This window comes from Delphinus delphis, chromosome 13 (assembly GCF_949987515.2).
Source record: "Delphinus delphis chromosome 13, mDelDel1.2, whole genome shotgun sequence".
NCBI lineage: Eukaryota > Metazoa > Chordata > Mammalia > Artiodactyla > Delphinidae > Delphinus > Delphinus delphis.
In genome coordinates, this window is record NC_082695.1 from 46,528,940 (window position 1) to 46,546,795 (window position 17,856).

Sequence of the window (17,856 nt, forward strand, 5' to 3'; positions counted from 1 at the left end):
GGTACTATTTTTATTTTCATTGCTACATTTTATGTAAGGGAAAGGGCATTTAGGGATTAAGTGGCAGCTGTAGATCACATAGCCAATCGCAAAACAGACCTTAGGTCCGAACCCAGACTTCCTGGGTTCCAGACTCCAAAATTGCACACTTATCCACTAAATTACATTTTTCTACTCCCATCCATCTTCAGAGAACTTAAAGTAAAATCCCCCCGCCTTGTCCTACTCAGCTTAAAGGACAGGACCAATAAGGCTATGGTATCCCAAGTACCTAACTTCTTTGGGGTACCCTGGAGATATTTCACCAGTGAGAACAACTCTAGCCCGGGTGATGGGGTGACATTGCCAATCAGGATATACTTACCTTGGCCTCTGAAATCCAGGATGTGGCACAATGAACAAAAATAACATCTAAGAAATAATATGACCCCAAGAGACACACCTCCTTAGCCTGGTAGAATCCCTAGCAACAATTCTCTCCAACTGACCTTCTACATTACAATCCAAGTTATCTTTACATACACAAATTTTAGCCTGTTACTCCTACAATGAAAATATTCATGACTTTCATCATATACTCATAGAGTCTAAATAAATTATTTTGCAATGTATGCAAATGTCAAATCGTTATGTTGTACATCCCAAACTAACATAATGTATGTCGATTATACTTCAGTTGAAAGGAAGGAAGGAAGAAAGGAAGGGAGGGAGGGAGGGAGGAAAGAAAGAAAATTATATATGGCCGGGATCTTGCCCCAACTTAATTTGAATCTCACTCTGTAGTGCCCTATTCAGAAAACCTGAATTTTAGCCCTTTTGCACCTTGTTTGCCTAGATCTTTACTCACCCTTAAAAATCCAGTTCAACCAGAGCAGAATGTGAAAGCTTCACCTGTGTGGATACTCAAAGAGCCAATCATTGGAAGAGAAATACAGTTGAAGAGAATAACAGTGATCCAGGAACTAAAAAAAAAAACAGAGAGAGAGAAATGAGGGAATGTGATCTGGGAGTTGGTGGAGAACACTAGCAATGTAGAGAAGTGGTTGAAAAGCCTGGTGACTTGAGATTCAAGAGTGGGTGCTTTGGGGAGGAGAAGAAATGACCTGGAAGAGACAAACAAGAGCAAGGATGATTCTCAGCACTCTTCTTGAGAAGCCTGCAGAGGAAGCAGTGTCCTCGGGGGAGAGAGAGATTTTCTTCAGAAGGACTTTGTTTACAGAGGGAATTTAAAGTTTTAAGGAGAATTTTTTAAAAATCCAGTTCAATATCATTTTCCCCACCTTCCCCAGCAAAAGTAAGAACAGCCTCCAAAACATTGTAAGAGATAATTCAAGTGGAGTTATTGCTATTACTAGTGTAATAGTATAAGATGGTTTACAGAGGCAAACAAGAACGTCTTTCAAAATGCTTTGATAACTATCCTCTAATGCTACCTTGGGCATGCCCCTCTCAAACGTTCTAGGTAAGAGAGTAAATTGGTACAGCCTCTGTGGAGAGTAACTAGATATGACGGTTAAATTTTTTGTGTTAACTTGGCTAGGCTATGGTGCCCATTTGTCTGATCAAACACTAGTCTAGATGTTGCTGTGAAGGATTTTATAGACATGATTAACATCTACAATCAGTTGACTTTAAAGGAGTAAAGGGGGTGACCCTCAGTGATGTGGGTGCAGCCCATCCAATCAGTTGAAGACTTTAAGAGCAAAAAAAAAAAAAAAAAATAGAGAGAGAGAAAGAATAAAAGGAGTTCTACTCCAAGATGGTGAAATAGAAATCCATTCTGGAGGGTGACGTCATGAAGATGGCATCATAGGTCATTCCTGACTTCAGCCCCTTCAAAGGAAGACCAGCTCCATAGACGAGACACCATTGTGAAAATCCCAGAACCTGGGGTGGAGACAGGAGGTGAGGCTCAATCCTCACCCTGGACCACAGAGATGGAGAAGGACCAAATTTGAAGGGTAAGAGAAGTTTCGCTTGGAGCTTGTTGCCCCTCCCTTAGGCCAGCACAGCACTGCACCAAGAGGTCCCCCCCTTGGTCTATGGTTTCCCTAGGGGGAAAAAGAGAGCCCAAGGTGGACCTCCAGCTTCCCCAGCATTTCAGACACTTCCCAGGAGGCCCACTTGGGTCTCTCCTCATGGGGATCACAGGGGAAAATCTGTGGTCCTCGACCACTGGGTATCAGATAGAGATGGAGAAGAAGTGCACTTACAACAAGCTCAGATCTACGCAGACTGTGTTCCTGCTTGCAGGAGAGCCTGGGCAGAGATTCTAGCCAGCAGCTCTGCCCATCTATGAAAGCGTGTGTGTGTGTGTGTGTGTGTGTGTGTGTGTGTGTGTTTTGGGGGTGGAGGGGGACAGATACACCTAAACCACTCAAAACAGTTTGGCAGGCAGGAGCAGGGCAGTGGGAAACAATTTGGGGGAGGATGAAGAGAGAGGAAGCAATTGTCTCCTTGGTTCCGGCAGGGAAAAATATGGCAGCTGCCAGAAATATGACAGATTTGTCACAAGCATGTGAAAACACCTCAAGAATGGTGCTTGCTCACATTATGTGCCCTATGCCTAGTGCAGAGCATGGAACATATTAAATATTCGTTGGCTGGATTCAAAGTGAAGGTATGAATGAATTAACAGTATAAATTAAAAAAAAAAAAAATCCTTTCTGAGTTCCCAGCCTGCTGGCCTGCTGTACGAAGCTCAGACTCAAGACTACAACATGACCTGTTGCCTGAGTTTCCAGCCTGCTAGCCTATCTTACAGATACCAGACTCGCCAGCCCCCGTAACTGTGTGAAGCAATTCCCTGTTTTTAAGCTACAGATGTACTCAATGTGTAAATGAAATTATGCATGTCCAAGGCTCAGTAGTACTGCAGAAACAACTAAATGCCCTTCACTGAACTATTAGTTGGAAAATTATGGCACACCCATAGCTAGAATTTGCAGCCATAAACAAGAAAACTCTCTATATCCTTGCATTGAATTTTACCCAAGGCAATACTAAGTGAAAAAGCGAGACATGGAATAAGGTGTATGGCTGCTACCATTTGTATAAAAATAAGGGAGAAGATAGGGTGATGCACACCCCCCACCACTGTCTCTGAAAAGATACATAAGGAATTGGTGATGTTGGGTAGTATTGGTTGTTTCTGGGGAACAAGAATATTCTTTCATAACTTTGAAATTTGGTCAAATATATTATGAAAACAAATCAATTTGAAATGAAATTTAAAAAGCACACCACATAACATCGTTAAAGAAGGGATGCAGAATACTGGGTAGCTGCACAGAACTGCTCACGGGCTTGTGATTTCTCTGCCCTCTAGAGGCTGCCTTGAGAAGAACTTGACAAAACGGTTACTGTGGACCTCTCATCAGCCGGCCTCCAGTTAGCCTGGGGGCACAGGCCTGCAATGGCTGCTTACAGGATGGTTTTCCTCTGGCTACAATGCCTTCGTTTCAGCTGGCAGCAGTGGTGCCTGTAATGGTGGTGTCAATGGCTATTAGAGTGGGAGGAATCAGAACTTGAAAAACCATAGCTCTACTGAAATCTCCTAGAATCACACATGTTGAAACAGAAATGAGGGCAGGTCTTCAGTCACTAATGAAATACTGATACTTCTCTATTATGGTCAAAAATATAAAACTAGAAAATAAAACTGTAGAATGACTTTTCTATTTATGAATGTAGGCTTTTACATAAAAAATGACTTACATAATAAATCGTGAGGTCAGATTTTAAATCCTGGCACATTCAACATGTATAAAAAGAACTTTGTAATCACGTGTTCTCACTGCAGGCTGCAGCTGGAAAATATGGAAAATAAACAGTTTTTTAAAACTAATCTTTTGAAATTTAAATATGTATTATAACAACAATATACTTCTACCATCACAGTCATTGTTAATATTTTTCATATTTGCTTCTAATTTCTTCCTAAAAAAACTAAGATGTATTTTCCAATTAGAAAATGATGACATAATCATTATTGACAATGTTAAAATATGAAAACGTTAACGATGTTATTAGGGCTAACCAAAACAATATGAAATTGGCAGAAATAAGTTTATTGTTCTGTAATAAAAATTTTCAAGTCAACGCACATATTTATAACCTGTAAAAGTCTCCTCTAAAAGATCACCAAAGACTGTTTATTTAATCCTGTTTTAATCAGTGTTAAATTCTTTGCAAATTATTACATGATATATTTCAGTAAGAGTTTAAAGGAGGAAGAAGCCACCTATTTTATGTTCATTGTAAGTGTTCTTTTTCTTTTTGCGGTATGCGGGCCTCTCACTGTTGTGGCCTCTCCCGTTGCGGAGCACACGCTCCGGATGCGCAGGCTCAGCGACCGTGGCTCACGGGCCCAGCCGCTCCGCGGCACGTGGGATCCTCCGGGACCGGGGCACGAACCCGTGTCCCCTGCATCGGCAGGCAGACTCTCAACCACTGCACCACCAGGGAAGCCCATTATAAGTGTTCTTAACAGTCATCATTGAACAGTATTAAGTAGCCAGGGAGCAGATAGGTTGGTTTAGGTGCTTTGTAAACCCAGTTAAAGATTTTGATTTTTCCAGAATATAAACTCTTGCCAGGATCTCTCCTCTCTCTGACCATTAAGTGCTGCTGATCCGCAAGATTCTTTCCTGGACATGTGTCCTCTATAAGCTCTTAGCACCAGTTCCTTGCATTCTCCTCGTTTACTTGTCACTTGCAGGCCGGTGACACCTGGATCACTATCTCCAACACTGGCCTCCCCATTGATCCAGGCTTGCTGGGTCTTTCCATACCTATAGTCCCTGGGTGCATCTAACTCAATGTGTCTAATAGTGAACTCATCATTGTTCCCCCAAAACTGTTCCTTCATCAGCGTTCACTGGCACCTGCTTAGTCAATCAGGAACCAGTGAGCGCCCTTTGCTATTCTCCCTCCTTGCCTTCATGACAGATTTCTCAAGCCTGTCCAATTTTACAGCCTAAGTGTTCTCAATCTCCTGCCCAAGATCGGGCTCTGAACATTTCTTACCTGCATTGTTTCAATCACTTCCTAATTATCCTTCCTGTATTCATTCTTAGCTTTCTCTGCATTCGTCCACAATGCTGTCGGAAGGATGCGTTCGAAATGCACTTCTGGAGAGAAACTATCAGTTGAGGTCACACAACTTGGTCTATAAAAAAGCATGAAGCCATATAATCCTACTATATCTCCTGGTTTATTAAATTTATACTTTTTTAATGTATGGAGAACTTTATAACATATAAATAAAAGTTTGTAACGTCGTTTTCGACTTACAAATGCCTGACATATAACCATCTCTTACCTAGACATGGGTGTCTCATTCAGGAGTTCACTTCCTCCAATTTCCTGCTGAAAACAGAGCCTCCCCATTATACAACTCCAAGGTTATTGAAGTCCGGGTGAGGGGCACCCCTTCAATGACAACGGTGCCCCCTAGTGTTGGCAACAGAGCATTACCAACTGGATGTCTTCTCCCTATTGTGCTGGAATCACCGGGGATTCTAGCGTCTTCTCTGCTGCCTGCTTTCCCATCACCTTTACTTCCCATTTCCTTCCACTGCTGAGGACAAGTGCGATCTTCGCCCCTCCTGTTGCTTCTCGGGATGCCTGTGTGATTCCCTACTGCCACTTTGATTATCAGAGCCCTCTTTAATGGCCCAGGACTCCCTCTGATGCCACAAGAACCCTAGAAACCTCACTGCTAACCGCTGCTTCTGAGGCTATAAAGCAGCAGAACCAGAGTGGGCTGTATAGGAACTGGAGAGTGGGGAGATGTGAACTGACCCCACTGAGTGGAACCCAGAATTGACTTCCTCACAGAAATAATGCTATCATCCCGGCTATGTACTACTATTAATACCGTAATTAAGTACAGAGGTGCTAAATAGGAATTCGAGGGTCATTCTAGAAAATTAAACTACTACAGAAGCACTATGGCTGTCGGAAAATGCATTCTTAACTGACTTAGAAAGGAACGCTTGGAGTGTAATCAACTGATAGTTGAGCCCAAATAAATGTGCCCCGGTCCCGGAAGATCCCACATGCCGCGGAGCAACTAAGCCCGCACGTCACACTACTGAGCCTGCGCTCTAGAGCCTGCGAGCCACAACTGCTGAAGCCCACGCGCCTAGAGTCCGTGCTCTGCAGCAAGAGAAGCCACTGCAATGAGAAGCCCGTGCACGGCAACGAAGAGTAGTCCCAGCAACTAAGACCCAACGCAGTCAAAAAAAAAAAAGACTTGATTTCTGGTCGGGGAGCTAAGATGCCATGTGCCTCGCCACTAAAAAAACAAAGCATAAAACAGAAGCAATATCGTAACAAATTCAATAAAGCCTTTAAAAAATGGTCCACATCAAAATAATCTTTAAAAAAAAAAAAAAGGTCTCGTTAGAAAATGGCATTTGTTAATAGAGCTTCAGACCCAAAAACGGGACTTCTCTGGTACTGGAAACACGGTAACCTAACAGTTCTGCCGCTTAGTCACAAACCTATTTGATCTGAGATTTTTTTCAAATTCATTTACTTAAGAAATTAGGTCGTTCACTACAATTAATTTGGCAAGCCAAGACAGCCAGCTGCTCAAGTGAGATCCCCAATTTTCTAACAAATTGAATAAACACTAATTTGTTTGTTGATATGATTATGGAATTAGCAAAATGGCCTGTTCCTCAGTGTGAAAAATTAAGATCCAATTTATTTCATGATGGCTTAACCCCAGTTACAAGTTAAATGAAATGGAGACTCTACTGATCACAAACTAAAAAACCATTGTTAAAAATAAAGACCATTGGGGCTTCCCTGGTGGCGCAGTGGTTGAGAGTCTGCCTGCCGATGCAGGGGACGCGGGTTCGTGGCCCGGTCCGGGAAGATCCCACATGCCGCGGAGCGGCTGGGCCCCTGAGCCATGGCCGGTGAGCCTGCGCGTCTGGAGCCTATGCTCCGCGACGGGAGAGGCCACAACAGTGAGAGGCCCGCGTACCGCAAAAAAATAATAATAATAAAAAATAAAGACCATGTGGACATAGTTTGAAACTGCAAGTTGTGATTTCCATGTGGTCCTCATGCTCTCTCTCTAATATGGGTCCCACATCTTACTTAAAATTGTGCTGATCCTTCCTAGACCTCTGTTCTCAGATTGCCTTCCTCCCATTATAAGAATCTTATGTTTAATAGGTTAAATTTGCATTAAGACTTTATATTGTATATTCTCTATACACTTGTCCACTATTTGCATCAGTTTTTGAGATTCCAAAAAAATGCTGAAGAAAGTTTAGGTTTATTATCTTCTCAATACTTAAATTCAAAAGAGATTTATTTGCAGAAAATGACACCTTTTACTCAGAGAGGTATCTGTGTGCCGTTGGGGGAAGGTGGTGCTTATTTTCTTCCTGCTCTCATTTCCATAGAGAGGAAGGAAGGGTACTGAAGGTGCGTCCCGCCCCTCCTCCCCGCCTGCTTGCCTGGAAGCAAGGACGGACTCACCTGTCTGGAGACAGTGGAGGCAAAGAACGGGCTCCCGTGTGGTTCTTTCTCAGTCTTCCTGCGGGGTCTCCATTTCTCCTTCAGTCCACCGTGAGCCAGGAACAGCCAGCAATGGACGTACCAGGGAGAAAGGGGGACCTGGGGGCCCAAAACGCTCTGGTCTGTATGGCTGGGCCTGAGGCAGGCTGGGATTCTCTGTCTTCCTGGAAAGATGGGCGTCTACACCTCTAATCAGGGGAGTGGGTGAAAAAGCTCTAGATTTGGGGTCAGACAGGAGTGTAAAAAGATCTACTCCAACTCAGCACACCAGGTAATTGTTTGAGATAATTATTTGATGTTGTTCTGGAAGGCTCAGTTAATTACTGTGTCAGGTTTCTGGGTTTTTTGTTTTTTTCTTTTTTCTTTTCCAAATTTACTAGAAAGCAAGAAGAGAAATAATTATATTTCTTGAGTTGGGACATGCCCACTCACTAACCCCCTCACGTCGGTCTCCAAATCATCCAATTTATAGCCTTGAAGACTCTGAATTAAAAGACTACTGGAAATTATTTCTCTGCATTTTACTTTAAATAATATTCACCAAGGGGCAGGGTGGGGGCAGAGCACTGAAATTCTGAGTAAGCATCTAAATTCAACACTAGATGTCACTATCCTAATCTTTTGAATTAGGTATTCAACCATTTTTCCCCCAATCTGTTTTATGTTCTTCCTAAAAATGATAGTAACAAATGCCAAATATTTGACCCTAGATTATCATTAGCCAGATGTTTCTTTTGGGGGGGCAGGGGGGTTGCTCCGCCCTGCCACTTGTCTAAGCTCTGAAAACATTAAGTCTGAAGTCTAACAACCACGTTATGGTCTCGAGCAATGGTTCTCAATCTTGGCTGCACTTTAAAATCACCTGGGAGATTTTTTCTGAGTACTTATGCATGAGCCCCTCCCAAAGACTCATGTAGATGGTACAGGGTGGGCCGTGAATAGCAGCATTTGTTTAAAGTTCATCAGGATGTTCTAATGGGAAGACAAGGTTGAGACCTCTGAACTGGTGGTAAATGACTCCTACCTTGAGTCTACATCAGAATCACCCATGAGGCCCCTCGCAGACCTCCCGAATCAGCATTTCTGGCATGGAGCCCACAAATCTGTATTGTTCAATGATCCAGCTGAGCCCTGGACGAGCATCTGGGAGGCGCCAGAATGGATTTCCACTTCTCCTCTCCTATATCCTCCATGATTTGTTCAGATAAGCTGTTAGCATGCCATCTGCTGGATCTCCAATGCGAGCCCCAGTCACTTCATATCTAGATTATTCTAACGAGTCTGTCTTTCCCCGTCTTCAATTTCTCTTGAAACTGCCACAAGATTTGCTCCTAAAACATAACTTTGCTGCAGACATTTTGACAGAGGATACATTTTGCCATTTTGCCAAATCAAAGGTTCCTGGCAGGGCTTCCCTGGTGGCGCAGTGGTTGGGAGTCTGCCTGCCGATGCAGGGGACGCGGGTTCGTGCCCCGGTCCGGGAGGATCCCACGTGCCGCGGAGCGGCTGGGCCCGTGGGCCATGGCCGCTGGGCCTGCGCGTCCGGAGCCTGTGCTCCGCAACGGGAGAGGCCACAACAGTGAGAGGCCCACGTACCACAAAAAAAAAAAAAAGGTTCCTGGCAACGCATAAAATCACCTCTTTAAAGAACTGCTTCATATCAAGTACAGAACTTTACCAAACGTTGCTGACCCTATAGTCCCTTCCCAGCCTTCAACCAGTTGGGATCAGAGTCACATCCCAGCTGTGGCCCTTATTCCCTCTCCAAATTATCAGTATCTGTAACACCTCCTCTACTTCCACCAGGAGCCATCTCATTCTGCAACCCATCGCTCTTTATCACCCCAGGGATACAAATTAGCAAAGGTTTGAGGCTCAGCGCTAGGGCCTGAGAACTGATATTCTGCAGATGACCTGGTGACCTAAAAGCTTGGGAGTTTACTGATGTTTTCCCCCCTATATCACACCAAAGTCTCTTCACCCCCTCCGCCTCCAAGGTTTGGACTCCACACCTCTATCAAAGCCATCTGCAGCTCAAGGAATAATTATAGACTATCTGCCACTCTTTGGGGGGCAACTTGAGTCATGGTATTGGGTCTGTCTGGTCACAGAAGTGGGAAGGGATATTTTCAAGGGAGACAAAGCTGGCGGAGCATGAGAATTCAAGCTGGCATTGACAATGACCATTGCTACAGAAGCTGTGTAGCTGATAGCTTAGGTCAGCTCATTGCACGGGACTGCTCAGGCTTCATCATGGGGAGCAGAGCCCTGTGTTCCTGTGGGTTTACCCTCCGGTCCAGCAAGAGCAGCTTCCTCGTGCCCCCCCAGGAGGCTACTCCAACGTCTCAATGGCCCTGGCTGTCCCTTGAGCCTCCTGATGATTTTGCTGACTCTCTTTACTTCTCAAAGCTGCCCCTCATTCCATGCAAACTCCCATTAGGACATATTGTCTTATTCTCCTCGGGTAGTGGTCCCCTCTGCCTCTTCTTCACTTATTTCCTTTAACACAGAGAATGTTACCAATTTGCGTGGATCCTTGTAGTTTTTGCCCTCTTATGCATCTATTCCCCTCATTTCCCCTACAGAGCCTCACATGTCCTCAAATTAATATTTTCTGATCTGCATTCTTACCCCAATTTCTTCACCACTTTACTTCCTCTTAGCAGAGGAATCTGTGTAGTCCTTTTTACACTAATTCGGATTGTATGATTGAAGCACTTTTTATCAACCTCCCGTCACTTGCTGACACAACACAAACTGTCAGTAAATGATTGACAAGACAGTCTGTTCTCTTATAATTAAAGCAGATTATAGAGCATTTCTTACCGTAGTTCAATTTTGCAACTACAGCATAAATTCTGTGAGCACAGGCGAGGAGAAGCATATTTTTATCTAGATTAAGTCAAAGCTACTTCCCAAGTAATTTTCAAGGCTTATAAACCTCCAAATTCATCGGCAAGATTGACGGCAATATATCAGTCATTAAGAAATTTCTCCGTTACAAATGAAATTCATGATTAGATGTCACGATAATTGCTTCATGACATCATGTAATTAAGTGGCACAGGAGAGGAGGATATGCAGCCAGCATGTTCGATGTAAATTCCTTCCCGTGCACACCACTGTCATTTCATACCCTAGCAACTGAACTTGACAGGCAGTCGAAAACAGACGGCAAGTTTCTTTAAAAATATAATGATTCCTAACAATGTTCACCTCTTAACGAACTTTGAGAAAAAAGGATGAAACATATTTCATTGTTTGCCTGGTACACAGCAGTCACTTAATAATTATCACATAAAGTCTTGAAACCTGAGACTTTCCTTTGTGTCATTCCATTCTGCCTAGAACAGTAATATGAACCTCCCCTCTTTCTGGGACTAAAACCTAACTTTTCAGGGCCAGCAGATTACCTAATTTCTTTCCAGTTAACTCCCATCTTTGGATGTTGAATGGTCATAGATAAATTGTCTTTTTGGTTCTGCCTGTAATTATAGAACTTTAAGCAACTTTCTGGGCTTCACAGATTAAATGAGAAGGTTCACTGGAAGGTCATAACTCCGAGCTTTAACATGTTAACGTGTGTTATTTTCTGAGACTGTCAGTGTCACATGCCAGGAGGTGCCAATCTCATCTACCCTTCTTAGTTCTCTGTACCTCTTCCTTCCCTGTCCTCCCCTTCACCCTCATGCTGTCTCTTCCCACCTTCCCACACCCCAAAATGGATAAAGCTAAATTCTTAACATATTGCTAGTAATACAGACTCTCAGGGGTCCTCAGTCGTGGACATGAGACATCAGAGTTGGGAATTCCTGCTCTGATTCCTAGGATTACAAACCTGTTTAAAATCACGAATGGACCAAGGAGTGATAAAATTGTTAAGGGGGTGATGGTGGGAGGGGTATGTGTGGCAGAGAGGATGGTGGGAGGGGATAGGGGAGAACTTGGGTAGCAAGTTGACTGAACTGAGTACAGGTCCCAGGACAGCAGGAGAGACTGGGTTACCTCAGGTAGGTTTGTCAAATATTCAGTGAGACATAGGAGACAAAGCAGATTTATTATATTGGAATTCATTTTAACCTACTTCACAATTTTGCCTAAGGCCAGCTGTAGGCATCCACTCATGTCTACTAGAAGTTAAACACATCCCAGAGATAAAGACACCTCACGAGCTGGGTCTAAGTATTGTATTTCTTCTAATTAAAAGTAGGATTCTTCAGAAACAGACTCACAGACATAGAGATCAGACTTGTGGTTGCCAAGGGGGATGGGTGAAGGGAGAGGGATGGACTGGGAAATTGGGTTTGGTAGATGCAAACTATTACATTTAGAATGGATAAACACCAAGGTCCTACTGTATAGCACAGGTCCAATCTCCTGGGATAAACCATAATGGAAAAGAATATTTTTAAAAAGAATGTCTATATGCGTAAAACTGAGTCACTTTGCTGTACAGCAGAGATTGACACAACATTGTAAATCAGCTATACTTCAATAAAAATAAATTTTAAAAATAAAAATAGGATTCTCTGGAAAAAGCAAATTATAAATACAGACAGGTCTTTATGTGTGTCCTTTAAACACGTAATTACCAAGAGCACAAGATAAATGAGAAAATATTTATTTGCTCAGTTCATCTCTCCAAAATATCACCTTTTAATAAAGCAAAGGTAAATTTATTAGAACTTTCTGCCAAAGAGAGAAGACAGTCTTGACAATCTTAGCAGCATCTCAGAAGGGGGAACTCAGAAGTGAGATATTCATACGGCTCTGGGGTCTGAGCTCAAGTGTTTTAAGATGGGTCTTCAAGGCAGGGAACTTTATATCTGTTTATATTATACATAAAGTTTATTTTTACATGTAATATATAAATGTTACTTTATTATTACTTTATTAATTTGTTTATATTTAGGTTGGTGGACACAGCAAAGCAAGGGTCTTGAATAAGTAACCTGTGGTTAATAAACAAGATTTTGCCCAGGTAAGCAATCTATTATCTCCAATAACTTGGTTTATGGGAATTTCCTGAAGCAAACAGTGAAGTTATTTATTGGTTTGTTCTGAACAAGTGTTTCCAGGAACAAACAACTAAGTCATGTTGATGCAGGAAGGCTACAGTTTTAGGTAAATCACATTGACACACTTATAACAAGAATGTCTTAAAGAAGGAGGAAGGAAACTTTTAGAGGTGACGGTTTTGTTTATGGCATTGGTTATAGTCATGGTTTCACAGGTTTACACTTATCTGCAAACTCATCAAGATGTATATATTAAATAAGGACAGCTTTTTGTATGTCAATCATACCTCAATTTTAAAAATAATTTCTTTTAAGTATGTGCCTTTGTTATAATTAACGGGTAAACAAGGTAGAAAAGACACATGGAGAATCTAAGAGTAGCTAAATTGTTCCACATGAGAAAGAGCTTGGAGATACCCATGGAGAAGAAATCTGGGAAACAGAGAGAGTAGGAAGAGCTTGATGAAGCTGGGACTGGGAGTCAAGAGGAGAAAACTAGTTTGGTGGCAAAGAGCAGAGTGTATGGGCTTCCCTGGCGGCGCAGTGGTTAAGAATCTGCCTGCCAATGCAGGGGACATGGATTCGATCCCTGGTCGGGGAAGATCCCACATGCCGCGGAGCAACTAAGCCCATGCGTCACAACTACTAAGCCTGCGCTCTAGAGCTCACAAGCTACAACTACTGAGCCCGCGTGCCACAACTACTGAAGCCCGCGTGCCTAGAGGTCGTGCTCTGCAACAAGAGAAGGCACCGCAATGAGAAGCCCACACACCGCAACTAAGAGTAGTCCCCGCTCACCGCAACTAGAGAAAGCCTGCGCGCAGCAATGAAGACACGACACAGACAAGAAAGAAAGAAAGAGAGAAAGAGAGAAAGAGAAAGAGAGAGAGAGAGAGAGGAAGGAAGGAAGGAAGGAAGGAAAGAAAGAAAGGAAGAAAGGAAGAAAGGAAGAAAGAAAGAAAGAAGAAAGAAAGAAAATAAATTAAAAAAAAAGAGCAGCGTGTAGAATAGAAAGACAGGGGAGGAAGTAGATAGGAGAGCTACTGTGGAGAGTGGAAGAGTTATTTAAATACTAGTATTAGTATTTAAATTAAATAAAATTATATTAAATTCAATTATATGAAAATGCAATATCAATTCCAGATTCTCAAGAAATGTTTGGTAAAGCCAAACACTGGAGCCCAGTTTGTGTTTCTTTTATATGTGTAACCATTCAGAAACTGGTCTCATGAGGGATGGGACTTTTAGGTCCCACTGGCTAGGCTCCAACGTTCAGATGCCAGGAAATGTTTACATGGTGGTTGTCCTTTAAAAACAGTAACAACATGGATGAAACTGGAGGGCATTATGCTAAATGAAATAATCCAGGCAAAGACAAACGCTGCATGGTATCACTTATGTGTGGAATCTAAAAAAGCAAGGAAAGAAAAGAAAATCAGACTTATAGAAACAGAGTAGAAAAGTGGTTGCCAGGAGCTGGGGGTCGGGCAAAGAGGGACAGCTCGGTAAAAGGGCACAAGCTTTCAGTATAAGGTGAATAAGGTCTGAGGATTTAATGTGAAACATGGTGAGTGGATAATACTGTATTACATAATTGAAATTTGCTAAAAGAATAGAACTTAAATGTTCTCACCAAAAAAACAAAAGTGGGGCTTCCCTGGTGGCACAGTGGTTGAGAGTCCGCCTGCCGATGCAGGGGACACGGGTTTGTGCCCCTGTCTGGGAAGATCCCACATGCCGTGGAGCGGCTGGGCCCGTGAGCCATGGCCGCTGAGCCTGCGCATCCGGAGCCTGTGCTCCGCAACGGGAGAGGCCACAACAGTGAGAGGCCCGCGTACCGCTAAAAAAAAAAAAAAAAAAAGCAAAATGATGGTGATGGATGTGCTCATTAACCTGATGTGGGGAATCCTTTCACAAGGTATATGTATATCATCACATTGTACACATTGGAAATATTTGAGAAAAACAATAATATTAAGTATGAGGGACAATTTTAAAAATTTAAAGCATTTATAAAAAAATATTTAAAAATTTTAAATACAAAATAAAAGCAGTAAAGATTGCAAGTCTAAGCCATCCTTCAATAAAAATATGTCAGGTTAGAAATATTTCAATTTTTTAAAAAAGCAGCACTCCCCCCAAAAAACCCTTGTAATAAAAATATTTCTAAGAAAAAAAAGAAAGAAAATGTCAGCTGGTAGACTCTAAATTCACCCTGAGAGGCTCTGACAGCAAATGGGATGAAATTTGGTGTCTAAAGATAGAAACTTTGATCATAGTTATCAGCATAACCAGTCAAGAAGAAAAAGAGACCTCAAAGAGTAGAGGAAATAAAATGGACAAAATAAAGTAAGATTATTATATCCAGACGGTGAAACCATTCGAGAAAAATCAAAATAACAGATCAAGACCAGAAAGGAAGAATTAGATATCTGAAAGGTAGACTCCGTTTCCAAACTAGAAAGATATTGGGAGAAACACAAAAGGTGAGATAAAAGGAAAAGGGAATTATAACAATAGTTTCCTGACTTGAAACGCTGTCATTAGTAGATGCCATATTAGGTAACTTCTTCGGCATTTTATTTCATTAATAACTCAGAACAACCACTTGCAGTAAATATTACACCATTTTTCAGATGAAAATCCCAAGGGTCACTTCCTTGATATCATATAGCTTTGTAGTAGTGGAGTTAGCACTTGAATACAGATGAGTCATTCTAAAGCTTGTGTTCCTTACTACTTATGGTCTGTACTGTTATTTTGGTGTGTTGTTATAGGAATACCTGGGTGAGGTTTATTGTCGTGAACTACAGATTCTGATGGGAAGAAGAAGGTTTTCCCTAGCTCACAAATAAGGCGCCATTGTACCGACAGAAGGTTAACTAAGCCTCGTGATGCTAGATGAACTCAGACCTGTCTCATCAAATCAAAACATAAAATTAGTCTGAACGAACTCCCACAAAATGACTGCCTAATACGTGAGAAGACTTCCTTTTAAACAAGCATGGCAATAGCTTCTAAATAAGCCAGATAAAATTAAAACCAGAGTAATCCAAGGATAACTAAAAGCCAACAAATCCCTAGATATTAAAAGGTATAGACACTACAAGTGTTTCTTACATCACTAACCTCCTCCACACGAAGATGTGCTCCCCGTTGTTCTCCTAATGAAATGTTACTGAAACTTCTTTTAAATTATCATTTTTTTCAAATTAGAATACACATACCAAGAAAAGAGGATTTTAGCGCAATCTTTCAGGAAAACAAAACGAACATTATATCCAGGAGCACAAAACCTGGGAGTTCATAGTCAGCCACTTAAGCCTTGGAATATTTTCTTTAAGAAAAAAAAATGATGGTAAGGAAAAGATGAGTAAAAGGTTAAAAGTTCTATATACTGCATATATAGAAAATATCAGGAAAAAAGTGTCAGGATTTAAGAGGCATAAATTAAATAACCTTGAAGTCCATTTTGCCCTAGAACTATCGGGATGTTTTCAGGGAGCATCAGATGCTTATGTTTCCTGTGTGTGTATAAGAGATGAGCGGAAACAAAAATAACCTCCCTCCCAGGAACAGTGGAAGACATCAGCCGCAAAGTAGGTCATAGCCCCAGGCTACACCGCCCACTGATGTGCGCTACCCACTGTAAATGGAATCAAATGACAGGCTTTCTTGGGATCAAATGATGGCGTTTCACTGCCCATTCCACTAACACATTCCTATAGTGAACTGCTCCTGAATGAATCCTATAAACCCCTGAGTCCTCTTTAAGTTTTAGTGAAAAGAAATAAAACCTTTTCACAGAAGGAGAAAGGAGTTTCCAACACTCATACTAAGACTGATTTTCGTAGCAATGATTTTCATTCGAAATTTAATTGCTGTGTATTCAAATAGTAGCACTGTTGGGGGCTGAAAGATATACTTGTTTTCTTTGGTTTGGTTTGCTTTTTCTCCGACATTGATAGTGATTTCTCACTTTTACTATAGCCCTTCTGTCGAGATGTTGGCAAATTGCTGTGAAAAACAGAATTAAAGAGAGATGCTTACAGTCTCATGAGTGAGAGAACATTGCCTATTCTCCGTCTATCCTCCACACTAGAGCCAAGGTGATCATCTTACTAACAAACCTAACCACATTTTCTCCCTGCTTAAATCTTTAAATGATTTTCCATCTGAAAGATAAAGGTCCCTCATGATCTGATGTCTCCCTATCCTTGGGCCTACTGCCAACACATTTCAAAAGGCACCCTTTGCACCAGCCCCATAACAAACTACTCGTGGTCTCCAGAATTAAGGATAACTTGCTAGCTGACACTTCTTTGCCTTTATATTGTTATTCCCTCTGCCTAAAGTGTCCTTCCTTCTACCTCCTACTTAGCTTCTGGGAGCCTTTCCTAAATCCTCAATCTACACGAGGACCCCTTCTCCCCACCACACTCTATACACACCACAGCATGGCCTGTGGCACACTCTACTGTATCCACAGTTCACTTTGTTTAGTTTTGTGAAGACACAGTTCACTTCTCATGCAACTATGTATCCCCAAGGTCTCAGCACTTGCTTAGGTCTTCATCTGCTGAAGAATGTTGATGGCTCCTGTATTACCCGTGGGTTGTGGTTGCGAAAGAAAAAATACAAGTTGATGCAAGCAAGTCTTGGGGGGAAAGGAAAGAAGGAAAGGAAAGGAAAGGAAAGGAAGGAAAGGAAAGGAAAGGAAAGGAAAGGAAAGGAAAGGAAAGGAAAGGAAGGAAAGGAAGGAAAGGAAAGGAAAGGAAAGGAAAGGAAAGGAAAGGAAGGAAAGGAAAGGAAAGAAAGGAAGGAAAGGAAAGGAAAGGAAGGAAAGGAAAGGAAAGGAAAGGAAGGAAAGGGAAGGAAAGGAAGGAAAGGGAAGGAAAGGGAAGGGAAGGAAAGGAAAGGAAGGAAAGGAAAGGAAAGGAAGGAAAGGAAAGGAAGGAAAGGAGGAAGGAAGGAAGAGAGAAGAAAGGGAGGGAGGGAGTGAGAGAGAAAGAAAGAAAGGAAGAAAGAAAAGAAAGAAAGAAGGAAAGAAAGAAAGAAAGAAGGAAGGAAAGAAAGAAAGAAAGAGAAAGAAAGAAGGAAGGAAGGAAGGAAAAGAAAGAAAAGGGTGTCAGGCTTGGCTAGATGCAGACTCACGTACGTCAGCAGGAGCTGTCTGTCTCCTTCCTCTGATTGCATAGTCCTGTGTTGACTCTCTCTCTGTGGTGGAATGATGGCCAACAGCAGCTTCAGGTGTACAACCTGTTGGTTTGGCTATTTCATCTGACATAGGTTCTCT